Source organism: Lepidothrix coronata, unplaced genomic scaffold (genome assembly GCF_001604755.1).
Source record: "Lepidothrix coronata isolate B3197 unplaced genomic scaffold, Lepidothrix_coronata-1.0 Scaffold269, whole genome shotgun sequence".
In the NCBI taxonomy this organism is placed as follows: Eukaryota; Metazoa; Chordata; class Aves; order Passeriformes; family Pipridae; genus Lepidothrix; species Lepidothrix coronata.
In genome coordinates, this window is record NW_016690449.1 from 137,031 (window position 1) to 145,525 (window position 8,495).

General features: G+C 41.2%; 1 protein-coding gene across 1 annotated transcript in view; it reads right to left on the reverse strand.

Annotated features, from left to right (window-relative positions):
• Positions 1–4,542, reverse strand: part of SMAD5 (SMAD family member 5) — a 33,701-nt gene extending 29,159 nt beyond the window's left edge. The window contains exons 1-2 of the mRNA XM_017836077.1: positions 4,203–4,542; positions 311–755 (exon numbers count right to left, since the gene is read on the reverse strand). The gene's annotated coding sequence lies outside the window, so the exon portion shown is untranslated. The remainder of the gene's footprint in view (positions 1–310; positions 756–4,202) is intronic.
• Positions 4,543–8,495: the final 3,953 nt, after the last annotated feature.

Consider the following 8,495-nt stretch of genomic DNA (forward strand, 5'->3'; position numbering starts at 1 on the left):
GGTATATTTGGATCCCGGCGACATCGCCCACTTGGCGTTACGAATAGTTCAACCCCCCTCCCCCTTTAAAAAAATACACCAAAAAAAAAAAAAAAAAAGGAAAGGAAAGGAAAGGAAAGAAAAGGAAAGGAAAGAAAGAAAACAAACAAGAAGCTCAGTAAAATCTGGAAACTTTTTACAAAGTGACGCCATCTCCGCGAATCTCCTTCCCCTGCTGCCGAAGGCGCTTCAAAGCGCAGCGAAGGCAGCGCCGGGCGGGCTCTGCACCAACAACGCAACGCAGAGCGGCGAGGGACGAGCGCGGCTTTACCTGCCAGCACGAATTACTGCAGCTCCATGTTCTCTCCCCCTGGATTATTTTTTTTTTTTCCCCCTCTAGCTCCCTTCCGAGTGATCCCTGTTTCTCCCTCTCATGGTGGCGGTGGCGGCCGGGGAGGAGCCCAGCGGAGGGTCCGGGCGGTGACACCCCCGGAGCCGCCCGCGGAGAATTCCCGGCCCCGCTCCGCAAACTTTCTGCAAAACTCGTGTGTCGGGTCTGTTTTTGCTTCCTCCTTTCATCCTGGAATAACTCCCTTCGGTCCCATGCGACGCAGCCATCTTTTGTGCTGTGCCTTTCCTACAATCCGTGGGTTTTCCCGGTGTAAATCCCGGCTTTGCCAGAGCAGGCTGATCCCTTTCGGTGATTAATTTATCTCTAGTTTGCAAAATGGGAACAACTGCAGTCACAGGGCATTGACTCTTTGCATTGAATCTCTCTGCACAGAAAGAAAACTCACAATTTGAATGCATTTAATGGATATAAATATATCTATGCATGTATAATACATATAAATATATATACACAGATAAATATATATACATATATATGTATATATTATATACATATATATTATACACACATACGTATATATATCTATAAATATATATAAAAATATACACACATAGAAATATATATAAATATATACATATATATACATATAAATGCATATACATAAATATATATACACATATATAAATATATATATACATATATAAATATATATATATAAAATATATATACACATATTTAAGGTATTCACATGGTATGTCTATACTCACATGCACACACACACACCTCAAAATGGGGCAGATTAATTAGGATAATGGTGCTTTTCATGTAAAAATTACGATTGTAAAGTGTGAATGATCTTCATACCAGGCCTTCTATATTTGCATTTCACTACTCTGTGTGTGCATAAACAAAGATGGCAGAAATGGAGAGTAACATTTGTAAGTGAGAGTACAAGTCTGGAAAAAAAAGATCATTCTCTGTGTATCTACTGAGCTAAACACAGTAAAAGCTGATTAGTCTTGTTGACAACAGAGCTCACAGAGGTTTCAAAGTCCAGTTAATAGGAACAGTCTGACAGCTGCACCCCCTGGAACCACTTAAAACAGAAAATAAAATTTATGTGATTAGATGCTTGCAGAATCAAAGCATTTCTTGCTAAAATAATGAGATTATTTTGATTATGTCTAATCATTAGGCCTTGCTCTTCGTGAAGAAGTCATCTAGGAGAGTGAACATGAGGACTTGGTGTGAAGAACTGAAGAAGTTCCCCATACTGAGTGTGAAATAAAAAAGTAGATGAAATTTGGTATAAATATAAACGTAAAGTAGCACACATGGGAGTGAAGTCACATCCAAGATGACATTCTCTAACATATTCTTGCTCAGGAACTATATTTTGTAATAGTTCAATGCGGGTGTTGAATGAATTGTTGATCACCAAGGAGTGCACTGGGTATCAGGAATTGCTACAAAAGGAATGGCAAACACAGCAAAGATTTCTCTGGTGCTGGGAATTCCTGGTGCACCTCGGGTTCTGTGCAGAGAGCTGGTTCTCCAGCTCAGGAAAGAAATGCTGCATCTGGCAGAGGTGCAGACAAGGCCACAGAGAGTGATCCCAAGCATCAGATGGGTCCCATGCAGAGCATTTTTAAATAGTCTCTTCCATCTGGAAAAGAAACAGCTGAGGAGGGATATCACAGACATCTGCACAAAGCCCAAACTGAAAAGGGAAGGTGAAAGAAGACCTTGTCTTCCTATTCTGGAGGAGGTGGAAGAGAACTTAGCTGCGGGCTTTTGAGAAGAAAAAGGTAGTTCCTCACCAAAGTGAGATAAGGGGTTCAAATTTCTGCCACTGAACGTTGTGATATTAAATGTTTACATGAAGTCAAAACCCAAAACTGGTGACAGAGGGAATTCATAAAAGAAAAACCCATTAGAGGTCATTAAACACAAACACATGGATCTCTGGCTCTGGAAGTCCCCTGGTTGCAAATTGCTGGGTGAGGGTTCTGTGCCATTCCTGTGTGCCCAGGGTGTGCATCCTTCCTCTGGGCATCCCTGTTTCTGGCTGTTGGACAGGACACTGAGCCAGACAGGCCTTGGATCCCACCTGGATACTCACTCATGGTCTTCACACAGTTAGGAGAACTGTTTTTCCTCATGGAGCTGATCTCTCACTGCAGTCCCATTTTATTGCCTATAATATCCCAAATTCTGCATTTTTTCCAAATTGTGTGATAGCCCAATTCAACCTCTCCACCACTCTACAAATATCATTACATATATATAAATTACACACATAAACACATCTGTTAATAGTAAGAAAACTTCAAAACCTGTGAAATTGTTTTTATGTACCACTCCGGCTTTCTCAATATGCTCAGAAGCAAAGCTTCCAAAAAGTCAGTAGTGGGTTTAAACTCAAAAATGCATCAGTTATTCTAATCTGCATTAAGAAACTATTACTAAGGGTTCCACATTAAAAATAATTAAAAGAGAAGTTTCAAATCAGTGAAGCTTCAGGATGGCAGAGCACAACTGTGCAGAGCTCAGTGCAGATACCAAGTGAACCAACCCTACAGCATCTTGTCATCCACATTTTTATATCACTGTGTACAACAATTAATGTTGTGTTTTGAAATGGGCATCTGGTCTCTTCCAGGGATACCAGAACTGCATAATAATAATAATAATGTGAAACTTCCCTTCATGCCAAACAGGAAAAAAAAAAAAAGGCTTTTTTACATTTTCTGTGAAGGGAAAATGGTAACAGGCAGGAGGATCATCTGGCATTTGAAGAGTTGTGTTTCGATAGGAAAAAATTCCTTTTGAAACAGGAATGCCATTGAGGAACATCTAATGGAAAATTAATTTCCAAAACTTGAATTTTAACTGTGAAGAGATGGGATGAGCAGAACTTTTTCTTTTGCCCATTCTTCTCCTTCTCTAAATGAGCTGTAAAATATTTCACAAGGTAATAAGCAAATTTTTCTATGCCAGTGGAACAGATTTAGGCCAGAAAGTCTTTGGTCCAGCTAAAAAGGACAGCAAAACACTTTATGAATATTTGTTTACTACACTTTCTAAGAGAAAGGCATTTGCATTCCTATTAGAAATACAAAGAAAATAAGATTCAGGCAGAAAATGCCACATGTCCAAAATCAGTCAGATATATCAGTGGCAACTTCAGAGCTGAGATTTCTAATTCAACCCCAAACTTGGAATTCCAAAGACTAATCTGATGCAGAGAATCCTGGGTGTAAAAACACAGAGCAGTTGTAGTTGCTCTGCAATTCCCACTACCTCCTAAATACTGAATTTTGGGGTTTTGTAGAGCAAGGAGGTGTTTCCATTCTAGATTGCCAAGGAGGTGTTTCTGAGAAAGCCACACAATTCAACTTGAAATAAGCTCTTTCCTGCCTTTCTTGTACATAATTCATCACACCCAGATTTTAATATTTGTGTTCTTGTTTCAAACCTACCCTTGTAATTTATTACATGAGCAGAACCTTGATTTTCATTCTGTTGAACAAATTCCTCAGAAAAATTCTGGTGTTGATGCCAGGTTTAGTTGGTAGGACACTTGGAACTGCTGATAGAAGGCTATAAACTTTGGGTTTAGGAAAATGGGGATTAGTGCTTACGTTTAAGCATGAGAATGATCTCCCATTTATTCAGTGAAGTATTTATGGCTGTGTTTTACTTTAAGCACACGCTTAAATTCAATTAACTTCATTTTAATCACAGGCTTAAGTGCTTTGCTCTCTCAGGATAATAAGACCACTGGCATTTCATTTAGCTGGCTGAGCTTGTTTTTAAGTAAATCTTGTACTCTCAAGCACAAACTGACAAACATGCAAATATGAGTTACCTTTTTTGCCTAAAGACAGAAAATGATAAACCCAGTAGTTTTCCAGTCCACGAGGGGAACCACCTAAGCAGGGAATAGATTTCCATTTCCCTGATACTATCGTATTAATTGTCTGGAAGTGAAACACTGCCTTGCAAGAAGAGTTTGTGCCATCTTTGATCTCCTTCTCTACTGGAGCAGGGACAGACATAAGTGTTGCTTTTCCATTGAAATGAAGAACCTTTGTTTGCTTGTTTTCTAGACAAAAGCAAATGTCTTTGAGACATTGTGGGCCAGAGCTCCACTTGGTATAAGTTGGCACGTCTCCTTCATTCCAGGGGAATTACACTAATTCTGCACCTCAGAGTACATCTCAGAGACTTTCCACGTCATGTATAAACTTGAATAGAGAGATTCTGTATCATGAGGTGAGATCATAATGTGCAAGTGTTTCACAGACATAAAACTCTGAGGTCTGGGAATGCCTGACGGTAGCCAGTAAATACAGCATGGTCTAGTCATTAACTGGGACCCATTGTTTATAAGCAGAATAAACCAGTTGGTAGGCAGAGCCAAAAAGCAGTTTTCTTTACCGTGGCACTCCTAATTAACAGTTTTTCCCCGCTGAAGCAATAAAATGCAAAATTATGGTTTTATTAAGTCTTACGTGGGTCCAAAAAAACCCCCCCTTTCAAACGTCATTAACACTTGATCTGTTCACCAGAGAAGTGACCGTTTCAAAAAGAAGTGAAAGAAGAATTGAAAGCCCTGAGCATAAACCAGCCTAAACCACTGGCAAGGTTATTTCTGATGCAAATTGTGAACTGACCCAAAACAATTCCAATTTTGCCGCTGTTCAACGTTAAAGGAAATAGATTGTGTTACGTTGTCATAGTTACTTCAATTAACATGAAATAAAAGACATTCAGTGTTTTCTGACAGTGTTTATGGAACCAGACCAAAAGCAAGCCCAGCAAAATTGGAATTTCTCTTTTCCATACAATGACTCCTATGAATAATGAGATTAACAAAGGCTCAGTATGAAAGAACACCTTGAATGCATGTAGCACACTTCCATTTTTATATTGTGAGCAACACTGCCATTATTTTCACAGACAGGAAAAAATACATCAATACTGAACAGCTATTGGGAGAACTTCGGACAGGAAACTGGGTACCTTCCAAACTGGGTGTTTTGAAGAGTTTTGAGTGATTCATGACTGGTTTAGAGGGCTGAGAAGCTGCCACCAGCAGCAAGAACTGGGGGGGTGGCTGTGGGTACAACCAACACCTGAGCTGCACATGCACCTCGGGGATACCCATCCTGTGCTCCAGGGAGCTGCTCCAGCCTGGAGAGGTGGAAGGAGAGTGGACTTTCCCTCCTCCAGGCCAGTGTTGCAGGAGGAAATTAGGATGACTGATAATGAAGTGAAACTATGAGAAGTCTGCAATGAACATTTAGGGGTTTTCTCTCAAATTGCAACATATCGGTGCTGCTGGTGGCTCCAGAATTTACAGACAGCATAATGCTGGGTGGGATGGCTCCCCCAGGTCCTGCCCTTCATCTGACTGACAAATACCTTTTCCTAACTTGAAGAAATACTGGGTTTGGTTTGAAGAGGTCTCTCTGGCTGACAGATTGCTCCCCCTGCCTGCCTTTTGTCCTTTCCACTTACTTTTTCAGGCTTTGCACCATAATGCCATGTATAAGCCCTACAGATATTATTTAGTCCTTTCTTCTAAAAGGAAAAACAAATCCGAGGGCAGAATGATTTGGGGCTGTTCAAATTCCTGACATGGAAAACCCTGTGGTTAGTCAAAAATAATCCTGTTATTTCCACCAGTTTTACAACACTATAACCATCACTTCCCTTTGGGTGGTTTTGAAGCTACATCAATGTGAAGGGAGAACAAAGTTAAATCATCCCAGCTTCTGAGTACAGAAAGGCTTTGGAACCTCCATAAAAGTTCACTTCCTTGTTGTAAATGATAACAATTCAGGACAATTCTTCATAGGTTCCTTGCATTTAAACATCAAACAACATGCCAGGCTTCAGAAGCACTCACCATCTGAACTGTGAATCAGGGGGAAAACAAGAAAAGCAGTGAGAGTTCATAGCTTCTTTGGGGCATATTATCATTTACAGCCTGATCACCACTAATGTGGACCTGAGCAACCACTCTGAGTTCATAAAGTTCAGCGAATTCAATGAAGTTTAAATGAAATCTTGTGTATTAAAGGTCAATCATATGGGTTTCTTCATGCAGGCAGAAGCCTCACTGCTTTCCTTCTCAATAGGGCCTGATTAACAACAGCAGAATTCAGCTCTGTGTTAATGCCCCATATAGTGCCCCACTTTTGCACACTGCAGTGCTGCAGCTGTGCCCATTTCATGTTCTCAGTTAAATTAGAAGCCAAAAAGAACAGATTAAAATGGTGCATTCCAAGTATCTCGCATATAATCTTGCTCATAAGCGGAATGGCCCTTTTTGTAAGCAAAAAACTGGCCTCCTCTCCCAACTGGAGGTCTTTTTAAAGTCTGAATCTGGCTTTTAAAGTTCTTTCTGGCCTGCACTGATGCTGTGCCTGCAGATTGCCCTCCCTTGCAGGGGCACAAAGCCCTGCCCTCCCCGGTGGTTGTGGGGGAATCATCCATTTTTATCACTCTCAGTTATTGTTTCCTTCCCTTGCCACAAATATTTCCCATAGTGCCACTGTTTTCTCTTGGCCTCCTTACTCATCCAAGCTCATAGTTAGGGGCACACTGGGCATTTTGTTATGCTTTTTTTTAAATTTTTTTGTGTGTTCTGGTAGGCATGAAAACACTCAGTAGGGATTCCATTATGTTTTAGCACTTGTGTTGAAGGGTGGAATAACTTCACAGCCTGTCAGGGGACTGATGCATCATGAATAGTTCTTTCTTTATTCTCAATATTTTTATTTAAACATTCTTAACCATGTTTTGTAACAGGCTGCTTTCTCTGTACTAGTCTGTCTGGAGGAAGAGGATCTGTTTTAACTTTCAAATGACCATGAAAGACTGGAGAGAAGCCACAAACCAGAACATCTCTGTATTAAGTTATCGAACTTTTTGCAGGGGTCTGAGGCCAAATTTAGGAAAGAGTTTTTACCTTCATTCAATGTTAAGCTGCCCCCTTTTAAAAAAAATTTCCATTGATCTCACCTGGGTATTGATTTCATCTCAAATTGTGACAATTTTGTCTCTTCTGTGATTTCTTTGAAGGATGAATGTGTCAGAATTTGCATGGGAAGAGCAAGGGGCAAACCAGTGTCAAAGCCCCACTGGCACCCTCTTACTGATAATCTTAAAACTTCTGTCAAGAAATCCTATGTTTCCAACAAAAGAAAATGTCAGATAGGCCATTTTTACTCTTACAGGAACTCATCTCCTTACCAAATTCAGTAAATAACTGCACCAAGCCTTTTATTAATGGGCATGAGTGAAACACCCAAATCTCCTTTTATGATATCAAACATATGAAGGTCATTTAGCCTGGAAGGGACTGTGACACGGGTCAAGGATGGAACATCAGTCAGGGAGAAGAGGAAAGGGCATTTTCCTCCTCTCAAAGCTCCTCACAGTGCAGTTCAAGCCAGAAGTTATTCCGGAGTATTCCTGACTCTTCCTCACCTCCTTCAAACAAAGGATTTTTGTACCCACAAGATGAAGTCAAGTCGCAAAAAGTTTGCAAAGTATTCTCAGTCTGATAGTGTCCTTCTGGCTGACCCCAGCCCCCTTTTGGGTTTGCTTTTGGAATCTCAGGGGTTGACCAAAGCCACCAACTCTGCTGGTCCACCAAACTGACACGATGCATGAGCAGCAGTACAGCCTTTGGTATCTTGACTTATGCTCTGACCTGTGCTCATGGTTAACATTCCTTAAATAACCCACAACATTATATGTTCCCCTAGATGTCCACCTTTAAGCACAGTCTAGGCACCAAATTCTAGAATACTAGTTGGAAACCTATGAACAATTTCTTCACAGTACTCGAGTCTGCAGCATCTGTTCTCACTGTGCCCTAAACCCCACTCGTGGTGAGCATGACAGGTGCTGCCTGGAGGCAGGCTGAGGTTTAGGTCATGACTCAGAGGGTTGTTAATCTTCCTTCCTCAGGGTTTCCTTCCTCCCTGTCTCCAGGAAGTGGGTCCTACACCAGCTTTCTGCCTGGAACAAAGAGTGGCCCCACTGCGGCATCTCGAGCGAGGCTCTTGCAGAGGAAAGGAGTTCCCTGCACACACAGCCCCATCAGTTCTTGCTGCCACCCAGGGGAGGGACAGAGCTGCCCTGC